We start from the raw sequence: 17466 nt of genomic DNA, 5'->3' as shown, positions 1-17466 counted from the left end.
CTATCCAGTTCTTGCATCTCTTCCTTGCAACCAATGCAGCTGTTGACAGCTCACAGAGATGACCTTGTAGGAAAGGTCTTCTACATGTTTGGTCTTGTTGATCTGTTTGTTGCTGTTTCTTTCCAAAACTGTAATTTCCTTTCTGTGTATGAAGGCCATGCTGTTCTATAAATTACCCAGCCAGAGCGATGGCACCAGGGCTGATGGCACCTTCTTACTCATTTAAAAGTTAGGGACTTTTTGAAAACAAATGTTCGTATAGGATTGGTGATCACCGTGCTAGAATAAATTCTTTGAATTTATAAACTCGTGTGACTTCTTCTGAAATGGCATTTAGAGCTATCTGCAGATGAAGGGAAGTGGCCACCAGAGGAAGATAGTATATTTGCTTATAATTAATCTTCAATGTACATCATAACCATCTTCAATATCTGTTTATGATTTCCAAAATTCCCCTCTATGTTGAAGGCATCAAACTCCATTGAGTATTAGGACAATGGAGATAATTATATACTTCACATGTCCTTCCTGTAGTATTCCATTGCAGACCTGATTTGTTCTACTCTCTGTAAACAATGAAAAAAATGATTTCCACCCACAAACCTAACTGTGTCAATTAGAATCTGACTTATGTGTAATAACATTTTCCTTGAAGTGAGCCTTTATGATATGACAGTGGGAATATATGGATTAGTTTCAGAAAAAAAGCTCCCCAGCTAGATGTTTGTCTTGCCAAAGTATTTACTATTTTCAGTTGCTTCTGCTGCATTCCTTATGGTACCTCGCCACTTTCCAGCCTTCAAAGTCTCACGGCATATATTATAATAGCTTCCAAAATGTGTTCTTGCTTTTGATTTTGCCATATATCAACAACATATATGTGCATAGGAGTGCTGCTTTCAAAGGCATGAATCAGTGGTGCTGGACCTGTGCTGAAATTGCATCAGGCCTTCTGAACTTCTTACATGTTCTTTCTCATGTGACTAAGGAAGGTTATTGAAGTCTAGCATCTAGCTCTGAGTAATATCTCTAATCATGTCTCCTGCTTTATATTCATTGTTCACAATCTGCCCCTCTCCAAGCCAGTTTTATCTTTTACAATTTTTAAACAATACCTACTGACTTGATTGCATTATAAAGGAAATGAAGTAAGATACTTTACAAAAAAAATAGGCATTCTCAAATAGCACAGAATAAGTTTCTCACTAAAGTGAAGGTTCAGTCACCTTACAGAAAGCAGTGTTTTCCTGCTCAGAGAGGACAGTCTTGCCAGATCTTCATGGTGCCTCCTGTAGTCTATTGGCAACTTTCTCTCTCTCTCTCTCTCTCTCTCTCTCTCTCTCTCTCTCTCTCTCTCTCTCTCTCACTCACTCTCTCTCTCTCCTTTCTGAGTTCTGGCTTCTTCCATGTGGCATGTTGAGAAGCTGAGCTGCCAATACATACAGAACCACAGCCTTTGCATTCTGTCACTGGAAATAGTCACTGCCTTACAATTTTATGCCAAAAACAAATTTAAAATACACAGAGGAAAGATTCTAAAATTGAATTACCCAAATAACTCATCTACCTATTTTAGACTAAGGGTAGTATGGACACCAGTCTTCTGCAGTCTGAGAGTTGTAGCTAAAATTTGGGGGCTGAAATGAAATGGCAGGTTCTGGATGGCAAAAGAGGAGATGAACTAGGTTGAAGAGAAGACTGTAAATCCCTAACCTGAAGCCACAAACCCAACCCTCAGACATCAACCTTTATGCATTAGTTTCCTGTCTCATTGCTGTGGCAAAAAAAATAATTGACAAACAAGCCTAAAGAAAAATGATGGGTAATTTTTTTACTCATCATCATTAGTATTAATCATAATTTTGCTAACAGTGATAGGGGATAGGGTCCATCATGGCATAGAATGTCTGGTAGCAGGAGAATGAGGTGGATGGTCACATGGTGTTCAGTCAAAAAGGAGAGGGAGAAAGATAAATGCTGGCATTTAACTTGTTTTCTCTCTCTCTCTCTCTCTCTCTCTCTCTCTCTCTCTCTCTCTCTCTCTTTTTTTTTCTTCTTCATATTCAGGCAGGAACCACAGCCCAAGGAATTGTACCATCCCATTTACTATAAACCTACCCACATGTATTCTGGATCTTTCCTTCTCAATTACACCTTTCTGGAACTGTCCTCACATCCACAAACAGTGTGGGTTAGTATGTGCTTCCTAAACTAGCTAAGCTCACAATGAGGATTAACCATCACAGTCTATAAAATAAGTTTAAAAATAATTTTGCCCTTATTCATAGCTTTTATGCAACTTTTTCTAATTCAGATAATTATGGAGATTTTTAGTGCTTGGTAGGGTTTCTTTTTCTTCATCTAAACTGAATTAGAATCAAGAAAGGGAACACATTGGGCTAGCTCATTTGAAAATGAATCTTTAAATGTATACCAATATATCTGAATGGTAAAAGTGTGTGTGTGTTTGTATGTTTGTCTGTGTGAATGTGTGTGTGTGAGCGTGTGTGTGTGTGAGCATGAGTGTGTGTGTGAGAGCATGTGTGTGTGTGTGTGTGTGTGTGTGTGTATGTTTAACACCTAATGAGATGACTCATTGGTTAAGAGCTCATACCACTCCTACAGTGATTCCAAGTTTGGTTTCCAGAAGATACATCAGTTGACATATAAATACCCATTACTCCAGTTTGAGGATGTCTTCTGGCCTCCAAAGGCACATGAACTCACTTTCCCTTTCCCACATGAAACACACAAGATATAAACCAATAGAGAATATTTCTATTAGTAAATATTTCTATTTCTAATTAGTAAAAGTTAAAAAATCCATAAATGTTCAACTTCTAAATTATATAATTCACTTATAATTTCAACTAATAAAATCTGCTGAAACCACATATTTTAAAGTTTTGTTGAAGTGTGTGTGTGTGTGGGGGGGGGTTTCAGGAATTGATCTAACCCAGGTCCTCAAGCTTGGCAGCAAGCACCTGTATTCTCTGAGCTATCTTGTCATCCTCACCCAAATACTATGAATCATTTGTAGCTTATAGAATAGCTTTATGGAATTATTAAGATTACTACCCATGTGTTCTCTCTCTCTGTGTGTGTGTGTGTGTGTGTTTGTGAGTGTGTGTTGTATAAACCCTCCTAAAAATTTGAAAGATCTCCATTATCAAAAAATGCTAAAACCAAATAACCAAATTTTTCATAATTATTTTTTCAAGTATACAAAGGCAATTTAGCTTCACTATTTTTAATGACTATGAATAAGTGTTGCCACTACGGAAAAGAAAGTAAAGTACATTTTCATGACTGGGGAATGGATTTTTGAAGTTATTTCCATTGTGTCAAAACTTAGGGAGAAAAAAATTAAAAAAGCAGTCTGAAGGTTGAATTACAGTTCCTTATGGAGTCCTTTGTAGAAACAAATTATACTAAAAACAAATCTTAAAGGGTGGGGCAAATATATAAAAAGAAGTAAAGGGCAAATAATTACTTCTTCCTTCTCAAATTTCTCTTCAGCCTCCCTAATAGAAAGGGCTTCCAGGTTCTCAGTGTCCTTCTTGTCATTGTAATCATTTCCTGTTCCTTCTTTTTCTCTCTCATCAATATCTTGCCTGTATTCTTCAAACTTTGTTTTGAGCTTTTGTAGATTCTCTGTGTTTAAGGAGTGATGGCAAGCAACTCAGATGTTGGACACACATTACAAAGTAGGCATGTGTATTCCAGACCCAGGCGTGGTCGCTGCCAGCAGTTAGTTTCATCTCCTTCATCGGTGTGATACAGTAATTGGCATTTATCTTCAGGGTCTTGGCCCTCCTAATGAGATGTATGATTCCTTCCTCCTTATGTTTTGGAAGCTTTATATCACTTGTACCTTGCTCTGGAAGGTCATTATCTGAAGCAATCCAGAATAATTTTGCTGCTTCTTTTAAAAGTTCCTTTTTATCTTCTTCTAGTGTTTTAATTTCTTTCCCTGGAAGAGAAACCATTGCTTCAACTGAGGGTCATGGTTAAACTAATCTGCTTTCTCTGTGGAGGCATAATCCTAATGACTTTGCTTGACCATGGAGGTATAGCAACAGTGTCTTGATTGGCTCAGACAAAGCTAGATTCGACCATAGTACTTCCACCAGTATGGGAACAAGTATTTAAACACATATATTTATGGGGAGATATCTAACATTCAAATCATAATAATTTGTACAGATAAGACTAGTAAAGATGAGAAGACAGTAAATGAAGTAGGAACATTAGCCCATCCTTGATTAGCCACCCACTTTTCTTGCAATCAAAATCCTATGACAGCTCCAATAAATTAGTTAATGTGATGTGGGTTTTATTTGTTCCTTGCAGTATAAACATTGTATTTCTCTCTTCTCACAGCATTCTGAAAATCAAGTACAAGAGAAGACTCAAAGAAATGTGAACCAAGTACTGCAGGTACCTGAAGTGGTCACACCCTTTGGATGCATAATGAAGGTTTTCTTAAGAATTTCAGAATCTAAGTCTACATTAGCAAAGTAATGACAATTAGGTGAACTATAAGCAGCACATTTCATTCTCTTACAGTTCTGCAGTGGCTTTGGAAGGCAAGGTAACAAATGGAGCATTCACCTTCTGAGACCTAGTTAATATTCCTTTGGCTCCTCCTGACTTTGGGTGTTTGCCGTTACTCCTTGGCAGTCATCAGTTTGTAGCTGCATTACTTCAATTTGTTCTCTGTTGTCATATGGCGTTTTCCCTGTGTACTCTGCTATCATATAGCTAGTTGTTCATCCCTTAGGGATGCCAGGAACATATTGTATCAAGGCCCACTCTCATATATTTCTCTTATCTTGATTATGCCACTAAAGATTTTATTAAAGCTACTCTCACAAGTACCAGCAATTAGTAGTTTCCTGTTGCTGGACTCTACTTTGATTCATAACACTCCTCACTGTATAAGCACATGATTTTAGACTACGTAGTTTTGTTAATTATGTCTTGTCTTAGTTTCAAAGCAATGAGAAGGAAAGGAAATGGAGAGCTTGAGAACAATGGTTGTTGCTCAGCGATGCCACCATTCAGAGGACAGGTCAAGTCTTGGCCCAGGATCTGACACAGAGAAACTCATATTGAAATGGGAATGGGGAGGACAGAAACTAATAACTGCAAATATGTCCAGAGGAAAACTGAGAGTTTCAAGATTGACCTCATGTTCTCTACCTACTATTGTGAGGAAAAGTAAGTCCTAAGTATAAATAAATGAGAATTAATTAGTGTCTTATAGAGTGTAAAAAGTGGGGGTGACTTTTTATTCATGTAGTAATGTGCCTCAGATTCCACATTCTTAATTACATTGCTTCTCCTGTGACTTTTAACATCTCTGAGTCTTGATTACTTTATCTAGTAAATGGAATAGCAATGTCCTGATTGATAGACAGTTAGGGAAGAACCCACTTGTGGCAGATGAGGAAAAACTGAACATGGACAACTTGTGCCTTGGCGCTATTATGCTATTGTCAGAAAGTGGCCTCCTAAACAATTCTCATTACTTGGTGAATATCTGAAGGTAGACCCTTTGGCCTTTTTCACTCTAATTTGCTGCTCATTGCCTGAGATACATGTGGCACTGGGTTGGCATTAATTGGATACTCAACAAATGACAGATTCAACAAAGTATCCCAATGGCTTCTTACTTATTAAGAAGACATTTTGCCTTAGTTTCAAATATTCAAATGTGTTTGCTCCTTTTATGCCTACCATAGGAAAGGACAGAATGCAAATCTATAGATAAAAAAGGTAATGGCATAAGACAAAGATTGGAGGAGAAAAAGCTAATATAGTTAAAACATTCAGTACAATGAGAACTTCTACAGCAGTCCACATTCATGAATGTTAAACCCCCATATAAAAATGGTGTAGAACTAGCACATGACTGGTGTACATCTCCCTATACATTCTAAATTCCTTCTAGATGTAATGCTGTAAAGATAGCTGTTACACTGCTTTCTTTATGGAACAATGACAGAAAGAAAATTTGACTGTACATGTCTGAGATATATGTACTTTTCCTCAATGCTATGGACCCACCATTAGTCTTAAACTGAGAGTCAATGTGCTACCTATATTCTAAGCACAAAAAGACCCTCTGGGAGACTCATAAATTGAATGTATATTTATGTAAAAAGGCATGTATGTAATGGAAGCTATTTCCTCCATTGTGTAGCTTTAATTAGATAAGATGCCAGCTTTCTAACACTATCCAACCTGCTGGCATATTTACAAGGCTATTTGCTCTCCCTTCATCAATTTCTGTGCAGATGAGCTAACATAGAAGAGGCACTGTGAGGTTATTAAGAAGGAAGAATGAGAGAGTTTTTCAGTTTTCATTTCCTATGCCCAAAGCCCTTACTTTGAAAAGATTGTGAGAAATTGACAGTTATTAAACTGCAGAAGAGGCTGGCTGATGTGGCAGGTCACTCTAGGTCAGCTGCCCATTGGGCCTGCCATAGGGGTTCCATGGTGGGAAAAAAATCAATACACTTAAGAACAACTGGATGTTAAATGCTTTTCTTTGACCCAGTCTAATAGCCCCAGCTGGCTTTGCTCAAAGGATCATCCTTCCCTTTAACCTGTCTTACCTACTTATTTTTTAAAGTCAGTATCAGATATCAATTTTCTAGGATGTTCATATGAGAGAAAGTTTTGGTGCTGGAATAGGGTCATATGGAATTGGAATTATGAGACTTTTCTTGTTGGTATTCCTATTTCCTGAAAGAATTGATAAACAGCAAAACCCATTCATTGATGCTGATGAGAGCTTAGGAAAGCTACTTATGGTTGTTGAATTGCATTACAGCTGTTACGTTCATAGTCCTCCCATTAACCCTACAGAGTAGACATTCAAATCTTTGCTGTGAAAACATGATCTCTGTTCCAAATTTTAGTCTTGGCTTCTGTCTTTTCTGCTGTGTCTATTACTCTGTGAAAAAATACCCTTCCATTACAAAGTGAATAAAATAAAATAAAATAAAGCCATTATTTATTACCCCCTTTGTGGTAGCTATAGGTAACCAGGGAAATATAAATACATGTGCTAAAAAGTTTCTAAGTGGAAAACTAGGCAGCTTTGGATAATTGCTAAAATACATGTAGTAGACCACTTGGTAAATAAGGAGGTGGGCTTAACTCAAAGTTCTTCAAGATGTATTTCCAACAAGCTAGTTGGACATTTAGGGGAGGGCCTACCTTGGTTACACCACATTGTGGTCATTACTGTAAAAGCCACCAATATTCAATTATTCAATTATATATATATATATATATATATATATATATATATATATATATATAAATTTCTACCCTTTTAATCCCTTCAGCAGAGTACTTTGATGTTCAACCCCCATTATATATTTGAAGGGACAAATTATATTCACACAATGTCAAATAGTACTAATTATTAAAACTCATAGATACTCCCCCAGCCTAAATACAGGGAGAGGGACTGGGTCCTGCCCCAAATGTGACAGAATTCGATAATCCCCCATGAGATACCTCACCCTCTCTGAGGAGTGGATAGGGTTGGGAAGGGGATATAGTGGGGGAAGTGAGTGGACAGGAGGGAGAGGGTTCTGTGATTGCTATGTGAAGTAAGTTTATTCTTAGTAAATTAAAAACTAATAAAAATAAAGATAACACACACACACAAAAAAAAAAACCCATAGCACCTTTTATTGCTAGCAAAGCACATGTTAAAAAGCAATGTCTTCATTTTGCTTCTAGGACCCATTTAAGTCTGTAGCAAGGCTAAGTTTCTATTTACTATAAAACTTGAGTTTCTGTTTCTCAGGGCTGGGCTGTGCCCTATCCCAGCAACCATAGAATGTACCACAACTCCCTTTTCCCCCCAAAGCTACCCTTCTTAGAAATGGTCAATACTATGAGAATTGTTCCATGACCCACTTCCTTAAAGGCCTGGTCTAGTTTCTATACCTATGCCTATGCACAAAATCCCTGACCCTATTGTTTTGCCAATGAAAAAAGCTTGAGGAATTGGCTTGGTGCTGTTCTCATGAACCTTAAGGAGAAAAAGCCACTGATTCATCTCTGACGTGTGCATAAATAAAGCTTGCTTTAGTTTGCTCACAATTTCAATCTACGGTCTTTCTCTTCCTGTCTGTGGGATTAAAATTTTACACAGGAAATACGTATCATATCATATTCTTGAATATATTTATAAATGGTCCAAACAAGCCCTTAGTACTTATTAATTTATATAAGCATTATTTTTAAAATCTCACAACTAAATTATGAAATTTGTAAGTACTTGTCTTTTAAAAGAAGAAATCAAAATAAAACAAAACCGGGAAAAGAGATTCATTTTTAATAAATGTATAATGAACATTTCTTGATCAAGTTGAAATAATGAACATTGACAGATGGAGGGAAAGAAACTGGTGGTAATGGCCTCTCTGACTCATAACATTGAAGTGCTATAGCACATGGATGAGATAAAAGTTCTTAGGTATTTCTTTGTCCCATTGTCTGGAATTAGCAGATTTTGAGGTCTCAGATCACAAGGTGTAAAGTGAGACAAGCGGTGATGAGAACTAAAGGAGATGAGATGTAAAGACAAAAGCAAAATCAGGGATCAGGAGGTCTGGCAAAAATTGATTATTTATGCCAAGTTTGTTAAGAAATGCAGTAGCTTATGTACTATTTACAAGGGGAAAGTGGCCAGTCAGTGGAGAGCTAAATCAGAAGATGTTGACAAAAACAACAGAGGATTCCTCTGACACTCCTGCATTTGGACTGATAACCATGACCCAGGGGGAAGAATTGGGTCCTCAGAAGCCACAATCTTGATTCTTTTGAGGCACTGTCTCAAGCACCAGACAGGACTTGTTAAGTCCATTCCTGAACAAAGACACAGAAATATTTACCTTTACCCTTTCAGTGGGGCCTCTAAGTAAACCTTGGGTTAGTCTGGCTTCCCATAGCTTTTGTATGATTGGAGCAGATTAGTATATTAAGCACCAGTTCATTTACAAATGATTTATTTATACTCACATTGACTTGTAATGGTTACCGGAACAAAATACTACAAATTGTATGGCTTGTTAACAGTAGAAATGTATTTTCTCATATTTCTAGAGGCTAAATTTCAAACTGGAAGCACTGGTAAGGCTATGGTCTCTCTGAATTGTCAAGGGCATTCATCCTCCAAGGTTCCAAAATTATACTGCTGCAAGAAATGTTCACCTTCCTTCAGTTAAGAAGTGTTATTCTGTTATCCTCCACTTTTAGACTTTCACACAGTCTTCTACCCTGGCATATATTACCTACTTTTGTAAGGATCTTAGCTGTCTGACTAGGACTACCCTGTATCTAAGCAAGTATCATCCCAAGTTGATCACATCTAGGAAGACTCTTCAAATAAGGTCACTGGCACAGTGGCAGTAAAGAAACGTGTGTGTGTGTGTGTGTGTGTGTGTGTGTGTGTGTGTGTGTGTGTGTGTGTGTGTGTGTGTGTGCTACTAATTTATGTCAGTGCTACTTCCATTACCATGAGTGTTGCGCCCGTCCTGCCAGCAGGAAGAACGACAACAGCAGGATTGTTCTCAAGAACACTTTATTGGGAGCTCCAAGCTGAAAGAAAGAAAGACTGAAAGAGAGAAGGACTGAAAAAAGAAAAGGACTGAAAAAGAGAAGGACCCAGACCCTACAGAGCGCAAAGCTTATATACTCGTGATGCAGCATCGTCTGATTGGCTTAGGTCTCATGGGAAAATTGTGCATCACCCAATCGGGATAGGTGAGCAGCCACATTAGGATAACGTCATATGCTCATGCTTAGACGATTAGGATACAAAAGCAGTAAACAAGCTGATGTGGCAAAGCCTGATGAAGCCAGCATGGCTTCCCACACATGAGAACAGTAAGGAAGCAAAGGTTTGAACTAAGTCACTGTGACCTAACTTTCATGTGACTCAGTCAGATGTATTGGGTTGCTTGTGTTCTAATTGGAATTTAAGGTTTGCCATACCTTGTAATGTTTTAGCCTACTTCCCACTGTTGTCCAGCAGCTTTCACAGCAGACTTCTAGCTGGTTTGTGGGTTTTTTGTTTTGTTTTGTTTTGCTCTCTCTCTCTCGCTCTCTCTCTGTCTCTCTCTCTCTTCCCCTATCTCCTCCCCTGCTGTTCTGGTACTCACAGGCTATTTAGTGTACACTAAATGTGTCCTCCAGTCACTAAGTCACAATATTAATAGCATCCTATTAATTGTGTAAAATAGGGATTTGAAACAAACCATATAGTTTTTCTTCACATTTTAATTAAATTCACATTGATTTGGAAAAACAGATTTATTGAAACCTCAACAACCATGCAACACACATAACTGAGTTGTTAAGTCTCAACAAATATTTTGGGGAAATCAATTGACTTTTGATTAACATCAAATATCTGCTTTAATAAATCTCAGTGAAATAAGCTGTTGAGTGTAGATAGACATTTTAATTAAGCTGGGCTTTTCTATTCTTATACCTAACTACTGCCTTGACCCAGAATTGCTTATTTAAGCCTTTTACTTGGCAAAAAAAACAAAAGAAAATCTATCCATTGGTTTTAACAGAATAAATGAAGAAAGATTATGCCCCTTGTGAATCTGCATGAACACTGGTTGAAAGCCTCTTAGGATTTGAGCCTCTTAACATTTTCTTTTTCTTTCTTTTTTTTTTTTCTCTCTCACTTTTTTTTTTAGTGAGGTTTTCCATGGATAAACTTTAAGATTATCTTAGCAATGCAACTCATGCATGTTTTTTTTTTTTTCAATTTGTATGTTTTCTTAACTTACATAACTGTAGGTCCTGTCATGTAATAGTAAGCTTTCTTATATCCCAGACAAATCCTCCAATTTGACATCTACTATAATAGAAGCATCTACTATACTTCTATAATAGAAGTCACTATCTTTGTGCTCCTAGAATCAAAACCAGTACCTAGCATACATCTTTCCTTCTTCCTTTAAATGTGGCTTATTTAATATTTCTCTTTATTTAGTACTCAGTGCTCAAATCATTGTTAACATTTACATCTATTTTACTCATTTAAGTAGGAGTTACAAAGTATTTGGAGTCATACCATATTCTACTTTACAACCGAAATTTTAACACTGAATCAATTTTCCAAGTCCTATGCACATGTGATACTGAAGCTAGGTATGTTACTACAGAAACTTTATAGGCTTTTAACATTCAACCAGGATTGGATTCTTCTCCCTCCATGAAACTCTTTGTACATACCTGTGTCTACCTTCAGAATATATAGCTATATTTCCTAAAAGCTTGATCTATAACCTCGTGTCAGATATTGATAAAGTGTTGACACCTTGCTGCATTGGAAATGGAAAAACAAATTGTACCCAGTGCATCATAAATTACTACCTTCTAGTCATTTTTACAATGTCAACACTTCACATGTTGCAGCAATGACTAAAAAGGAAGAGGAAGAAAGGAATGAATGAAGCTATTCTATCTGCAAACCTCCTGCAAGACAGACTAAGGATATGAAAGAGACTAGATCCTTGTCTTCACCTAAGTTAACAGAACTCAAGTAGTTTACCTCCCAGGGATTAACTATGAGGCATTTATAAAGACCTACATTAAGTGACAATGTGAATGTGCACTGTACTTGAAATGCTATGCTTACCAAAACAGTTAAAGATTGTCTTGTCACTAATGTCTAGTATTCCATGTAGTTGCATTAGTTCCCGAAGGACACACCACTAACTTATGAACAGCCTGAGATTCCATGGTGAGACTGACCATGCAAAATTATCTCCTAAGAGCTACCCATTTATATCAAGAGACATATAAAGTCCATTTAGCTAAAACCCCAGTCTCCAGCCTCAGTCCTTTGAGTTGATAACTGGGCTTGTCATTTGGTTTCACTTTTCATGTGACATTTTCTCCCTTATTCCCTTATCACTGCATCTCTTGATTGACAAGCTCTGAAAGATAGTAGAAAAGTCTCCCCTTGAATTTGCTAACACAATCTACTGCCTGCCTGATATATGTGTCTGTTCAAAATGTGGTGCAAATGTTTGGTTAAAGATAATGGCCCAGCCTGAAAATGACTGTGATAAAAATGTCATGTAATTTTCCAGGGTGACTTTGAAGAAAGGCTTGCCATTTGAATGTGTGGACTGGAGGAGCTAGCTCTTATTCTCCTCTTTGATGAGCATTAAATTACTGTCTTCTTATGCTCCAACATTGCTAATTTCTTCTATAGTGGCTGGGCCAAAGCAAGGCTTGAGACTCTCTCAAGCAAACAAGTCCTAGGAGCATGATTTTCTCTCAAACTACTGCTTCTGATAAGAATAAGGACAGAGCATGAAGTCAAAGTGAATTATATTGAAATATCAGTTTGTTTGTTTTTGTGGTCTTAGAATTATTTAAGTGCAGGTCTCCTCCTGAAACATTTGATTTTGGGTGAAAGAATTAAAGGAAACATGATTTCCAAACTACCTATCATGAAGAATAATGCTTCTCAAATTTCAGTCTGAGTGAGGACACTATTAGTTGAAAATACAGAATTGGGGTTTTCTGAATTCAAATTTAATAAGTCTCAATTGGATCCTAGTAATCTATATTTCAACAAAGCACTTTAGTTAGTCCCAAAATATATTAAGCACCACCTTGGTTTAAGAAACCCAGTCTCAAAATAATAATAATAATAATAATAATAATAATAATAATAACGAGAACACAGTCATTGTTTGGTGCTAAGCACTATATACAAATGTATCCTGAATTTGACACAATCACTGCATTGTACTTGGTTGATGGCAGTCCTTTCTATCCCACTATCCTTTTTTATTGCCCTCTCTGTGTTTATTTTAAATGTGAATAAACTGAGTAACTTTTCCTTCAAAACTGTAGTGAGCTTTCCTGACTTCTGGTGTAGTCATCCCAACAACAGGGAACCAATTCTGTGAAAAAAAGTAACTGTGTTTTCCAAAGCAATTAGACACCAGCCCCTTCCCTGGTAATGGCACACAAAATCTCCAAAACATCATAATTTGGTTTGGTTTGTGCTTTTCGTTAGCATACTGAATATTATAACATTTGACAAAGTGTATTTTCTTCTCCCACCTCAGATCTCTCCAGCTTTCATAAAGATTGATTAGTTTTTAAACTCATAATGTTTGGGAAATCACTATGCAAATTTTAAGGGATGTGCAAAGCTCCATTAATATTAGCTTACTATAATGAACATTATTATTTTTTGTTGTTGTTGTTGTTGTTTTGTTTTGTTTTTTTCCTGAGAGTCTTATTGAACAAACAGGTGATGACTGAGTCAAAACTATTCACAAATCAAATGTTCTGTATAAGCATCTTACTTATCTTTTCTGTGAAGGGAATATTTGTTAGGAAATATACATGGTTGGCTGCAGACACTAACAATGTTCTCTCTGAAGGTCAACATGTCTGATGAGTGGCTCACTCTAATTAGGTTAAGCTTAAGGTGATAATGTGTGGATTGTCAGCAGTGAGAGCATTTCTTCTTACTTTTTTTTCTAAACCTGTGTCCTTGGAAACAAGCAATTAACATGCTGCAGGGAAGAGCAGCCCAGACAACTGGAGAGTGAATTGCAAGCTTTCTCTCCCCTGACAGAGCAAAAGGAGAGGAGGAATACCCTACTCCCCCTACAAAGTCAGTGATCCCTGCAGCACTCTTGATTGGAAAGATGTGAACCTTTCCAATTGCTCGTGTACATATAAATGGAAATGGTAAGAGAATTAGTTAAGAGTCTCGTGGAGGAAAAAAACTGATGAAAGAAACTTAGCTTCTGTCCAAAGTATGCAGTCCATTGCCTCTAGAATTTTATAGCTCCCACACGTACCATTTTATTTAAAAAAAATTTAAAACAGTTATTGAAATTGATAGTAATTTACAAAATGAAAGTTGTATTGAAAACCTGAGTCTGAAAACAAAAACAATTTCTATCATATTTTCTTTAAATTATTTCATGTCCAGGTTTACCACAGAGGTCTTTACAGGGTGTCTTACAGAGAAAATCAATCAAGTTTACTTGTATTAAAAGCTTCCAGCTACCCATACTCATATGCTTACATATAGATTCTCTAAAGAATGTTGATAGCAGGAGAAATAATTTTTCCAAGGAAGAGCACAACATATGATTGTGATTAGCAAAGTGTCAGTCCTGAAAATATACACATAATTAATATTATACATATTGAACTATTATGTTCAGTATACATAATATACTTACAGAATAACTATGAAAGTCACCCACGAATTTGAAAGAGAGCAACAAAAGGCCTATGGGAAATTTTGGAAGGAGGAAAAGGAAGGGGAAGCTGTTGTAATTATATTATTATCACACACAAAAAAAGAGTTTATCAGAGACAAGTAGTTTTCTTAAGACACACAACTGTGTAACAATTTGAAACAGTAAGATAATAAAGACACCTTCCTGGACATTAATACCCTGCCCCTCTTGCTGACAATATGCTCAGAATTTCTTTTTCTTATCCTTAGGATGAGAATATGGACTTACAAGCTAGTATGCAGAAATTTACTCAGAGTTGAAGTGGAAGCTGTTTCTGGATACAGAAAAATAAAATAAAATAAATAGAAAAATAATACCTCAAAAGGAGAAAGTTGACAAAATAAATGAGACTAAGAATCAAAAATGCCTTTGCTCTTCTTTTATAACATATTGAATAACCTTGTAATTATACAAATTCTTAAACTGACATCGAATCTATCATGATAACATTGGAATCAGGATCTTTGGGACTTGCTTAGGATATAAGGATAGAGTTCTCATGAGTAGTATCAGTGTCTTTATATGAAGGTGGTAATGCCTCCTTACAAAGACCATGAGAAAGACAAAAGATAGATGCTATACCTACTGCAGTTTCAGGCCAAAGTCTGTAGTAATGTGAGAAATTTGTTTATAACTTGTTCCTTCCATGGTGTCTAAATACAGAAATACACATTAATTAAAACCTTGCTTATAAAAATTCCTTATTAAAAAAGTTTCTAAATGATGGATGTTGGGAATTTAGTCAGGCTCAAAGATTTAGTAAGTATAATTGAATTCTAAGAAAAGAAAGAAGTCTCTTTCTTAAATACATGTGATGGGAGATGCCATTCTGTAAATATGTTTCTCATATTGATTAATGAATAAAGCCCTATTGGACAATGGGAAAGCAAGATAGGTGGGACTAGGAGATGAGGAGTATTCGGTGAGAGGTAGGAGAAGATTCAACATGGAGAGAATTGAGGGAGAAGAATGTCCAGACCCTCTCTCTGGTAAGTCAAGAGCACGTGGAAACACTTAGATTAATAAAAATGGGTTAATATTTAAGACAGAGCTAGCCAATAAGAAATGCTAATAACTAGCTAAATGGCTTTACATCTAATACAGCATCTCTGTATGTTATTTGGAGCTGGTGCAGCTGTGGAACCAGGCTGGCAGGAAAACTCCTCCTAACAAAATGGTGCCTGCAATTGAGTACTAAGATCTTCCACTTAAAACTAAACAAAAGCTTAAAAAAGGGTTTTAGAAACAAAAGTACAGAGACAAGTATGGCTTCTTGGTATCAGCATTTTTCTAGGTTGAGCTCTGTTTTGCTAGAGACAAGCAGAGACTTGCACAGCTACATTAAGGTAGGTTTCTTGACTCATCATAAGGCAAAAATCACTTGCGGCTTTTAGAAGCCCTGCTAACAAATCAGTGGTGTGTATAAGCAGCTGGCAGTGGCAAGCACCACATCTCTAAGCTGGCAGCATGTTGCTGGATGGTAGCATAGACCAAGGCAGTGAACACAGCTTTCAGCTCTGGCAGTAAACCTATGCCCACCATCTTTGATAAATGGCAGCTAATACAGCTGTGGGTTTAATTTTAGCAATGCTTTTTAGCAGATAAAAGACTTGTGGCCAGAAAAAGATAAAGATTTACAGTAAAGACTGATTCAGATTAAGAAAAACCTCTAAAGGTTTACATTGTATTTTAAAATATATGTAGGCTTGGGAGAGAAAAATAAACAGGATAAAGTGATTAAAAAAAAATAAAAAGAGTATCTGTGTGTGCTGGCACATACTTTTAATTCCAGCACTCAAGAGACAGAGGCAAGCAGATCTCTGTGATTTCAAATTGAACCTGGTATACAGAGTAAATTCCAGGGCAGCCAAAGTTACACAGAGAAACCCTGTTGCAATAAGTGAAAAAATAGAAGTAGAAGAAATAGAGTAGTAAAAAAACAAACATGTAAAATGGAAAATACAGAGTCTGTATACTGTATGCTATTGTTTTGTCTTTAAATTGCTCAATTGCTGAGAAAAGAACAACGATTGTTACAATATACTTGCTTATCAATGCTGTTGAATTAATCCAATTTATATACTTTAAAAAAAATTTGACTTCCAATTTTGAGTCTAAGGTCATGTTACTGGGGAAAAGACTTTCTATTTTTGTTTCCATGGAAAATAAAAAGCTGTGGATTCCATCCAGACTAACACAGTTTGATCAAGAAAAACCCCCCTGAAGCAGTGTCCCTGGTCATCCACCATTCAAAACAGCTTGGATAAGGCAGCCTTGCAGACCACTATAGCCAGGATTTCTACATCTTCTTAGGATTCCCCAAGACAGTGCCCCCTACCAGCAGAAAGAAGTTTGGAAAGATCAACACCCAAATTTCCAAATATTGTCTATAAATGTTTGTTTTCATTTAAATAGGGTTGGTTATAAATGGTTAATGAACACAACTAATCTCTTTGAAAGTAAAAAGGGAATTATGGTATAGCTATGAATACTTTGTTTTGTAATGGAGTTTCATTTATTTGTATAAATATATTTAAGGTTAATTTGGGGATATGTACATTTCTTTTGTTTAAATATTGTGCTTATATACCTCATTTAAAAATGTTTAATTTAGTACAGATTTTAGATAGTTACCTATAATAGTCAAAACTTTAGATATGCTTTACCTATAATAGTCAAAACTTACAGGCATGTTACTTAGGATTTCTAGATATACGGAGATGTATTTGAGATGAATTGGCATTCTTCATACCTTTCAAAGACCTACAGAATATTGCATTTAAAATGGTTTAGGTTTATCTTGACAGGCACTACTGCTCCTGGCAACACCATCTGAGTCAGAAAGGAAGATGGGCATCAAATAAACTCCAACCAGACAACTGGGGAACCAGCATTGGACCGAACCAGGCCTCCTGAACTTAGGTGACAGTTAATAGGCCTGGCTAGTCTATGGTGCCTCCTGCAGTGGAACCAGTATTTATTTGTAGCATACAATTGGAATTTGGGAGCCCATAGCTCCATGGAGGGATACTTTCTCAGTCTAAATACACAGGACAGGGCCCACACCCTACTCTAAATAATGTGACAGACTTGGATGATCCATCCCCTATGGAAAACTTCACTCTCCCTG

At 36.6% G+C, this 17466-nt stretch overlaps 1 pseudogene; it reads right to left on the bottom strand.

Moving 5' to 3' along the window:
* Positions 1 to 271: 271 nt before the first annotated feature.
* Positions 272 to 4066, bottom strand: LOC127234454 (ran-specific GTPase-activating protein-like; annotated as a pseudogene).
* Between the last annotated feature and the right edge of the window lie 13400 nt (positions 4067 to 17466).

Source organism: Phodopus roborovskii, unplaced genomic scaffold, assembly GCF_943737965.1.
Source record: "Phodopus roborovskii unplaced genomic scaffold, PHOROB, whole genome shotgun sequence".
Taxonomy (NCBI): Eukaryota; Metazoa; Chordata; class Mammalia; order Rodentia; family Cricetidae; genus Phodopus; species Phodopus roborovskii.
Note: the sequence above shows the minus strand (reverse complement) of the source record. Positions and strands in the feature narration are given on the sequence as shown.